This window comes from Pteropus alecto, unplaced genomic scaffold (assembly GCF_000325575.1).
Source record: "Pteropus alecto unplaced genomic scaffold, ASM32557v1 scaffold160, whole genome shotgun sequence".
In the NCBI taxonomy this organism is placed as follows: domain Eukaryota; kingdom Metazoa; phylum Chordata; class Mammalia; order Chiroptera; family Pteropodidae; genus Pteropus; species Pteropus alecto.
The window spans coordinates 2,147,895-2,149,920 of NW_006429864.1; the positions used below are offsets into that span (position 1 = coordinate 2,147,895).

Below are 2,026 nucleotides of genomic sequence, written 5' to 3' on the forward strand. Positions count from 1 at the left end.
AGGCCCCATTATCCACTCTCACCCACCCCTGTCCCTCCCTTGTCCCCACAGAGGAGCTGCTGCTGGTCTCCAGGCATGGCAGGGAAGGGGAGGATTGCTGACATGTTTAAAAGTTTATTTTGCCCCAAGTTCATACTCACATGGTAAGATTTCAGTGTAATTCATTGGGAAAGGAAAGGAAGATTAATTTCTATGTGAATTTGATTTCCTTAGTACTTTGATATTTTTGATACCTTTTCAAAGACCAGAAAATAGTTCAAGAGACGGTTACAACGATTCTTCATGAAAAATACGATACTCCTGACATATTACAGCTGCTATAACAAATGTGATTTTTATTCTTTTTTAGGTGAGGCAACTCTTGTTGGTTGACCTCACAGATTGCAAGGAACTGGTCAGCTTAAAATCTTTTTTTTTTTTACTGCTACAGCACCTGCTCTTCCTAGGTGGTCTCCCATCCAAGTACTAACCAGGCCTGACCCTGCTTAGCTTCCAAGATTAGATGGAATCAGGCTTGTTCAGGGTGGCATGGCTGAAGACACAAATGTTATTTTTAAAAACATGACATTCTTAGTTTGTGGGAGACTGATCAGCACATGTTTGCCCATCCCTGTCGTGTGTTCTGAAAAGCTCTCTGAAACACATCACTCTGGAGAGGGACCACTTTGTCAGTGTGTGTTTGCTTTGTTCTGTGTGTCATTTCTAACCCCAATTCCATGCATTTAGTGTCTGTGCAACGTAGAGTTCAGACACCATCTGTAGATAGGTGTGCTCTGTCCAGTGCAAATGTCTTGTGGCCCTGAGGAAGTTCTGCCACTACAGAGTTCTGAGCACAAACGCTCCCTAAAGGGTTAAGTACCAACTGCTCAGAAGTATCATTGTGAACCGGAAGTGTATCTCCCACTTTGTCTTCATCTGCATGTGTCACCAGTTGCTGTCGGCAGCTTGGCATGCTCCGTGCTCGGCCACCAGGGGGCGCAAGTGGCCCCAGTAGTGTCCCCACCAGGCAGGGCGGGGTGGGATGTCACCACACCTCAGTGTAGCCAGGCTGTCCTCATTTGTAGGCATATGCGATGACCTGCACCTCTGGGTCTCTCATTTTCCATCCTGTAATGTGTGGGGTGGGAGATGGCGATCCCCAGGGTTCTCCAAGTGTCGGACTATACTATTTTCATGTTTATTCACCAAATGTTTATTTGGCACCTACTGGGAGCTAGGGACACAGCAGAAACCACATCAAACAAAGTCACTGTCTTTAAGGAGTGGACATTCTACCAGGAACCCGACAATGGGTCTTAAATAGGAGTGAGCATGGACCTGCCTTTGAGAAGGGAGCAGTGCACTGTAGGAGGGACAACTTAAGGGCATGTGGGGGACACTGACAGGACAGGAGACCTCCCTCAGCTAAGCTGGTCAGAGCTAGACAATATTTCCAACTTACACTACATGGCTACCAAGACGGAGATCTGAGGAATGCTGTACCCACTACAGCATAGCCAAGCATATGGGGTTAGGGCAGCCAGCACTGTGCGGGGGAGTGGCCAGCCTCTCCAGCCCTTTCTGTAGCATCCTAGAGGATGGGAATTGCCCCTACGTATCCAGTGCTGCCTAGAGCACAGCTGGTTTCAGTCACTCTCACTGAGGGATGGGGAAAGTGGCTGAGGCTCCCATGTCTGGGAAGAGATCGAATCCTGGGTCCCCTCAGGTCTTTCTATACCCACAACACTCAGGCCCATATCCCAGAACTGAACTCGGGGGTGGGGTGGTGCAAGCAGGCCTGAATGGCGGCAAGAGATGGGTCAGCCAGTGACAATGACAAAGATGGGGTCACTGACACCTCCTATAACATGGAATCCAACAGCAGTTTCTCCGGGGACCAGGGCACTTCTGACACTGGATAAGGCAGTGGCTCAGCTTGGCCCAAATCATGAACCAACCCCAGCAGATGCCTCAGAGCTAGATATCCAATCTGCCCAGGCCACCATGCTGTTTCCTGAGCCACCCCTTCCCTAGGAGAGGGGACTTC

General features: G+C 49.3%; 1 pseudogene; it reads right to left on the minus strand.

The window, feature by feature from the left end:
* Positions 1-421: 421 nt before the first annotated feature.
* LOC112477190 lies at positions 422-540 on the minus strand (annotated as a pseudogene).
* Positions 541-2,026: the final 1,486 nt, after the last annotated feature.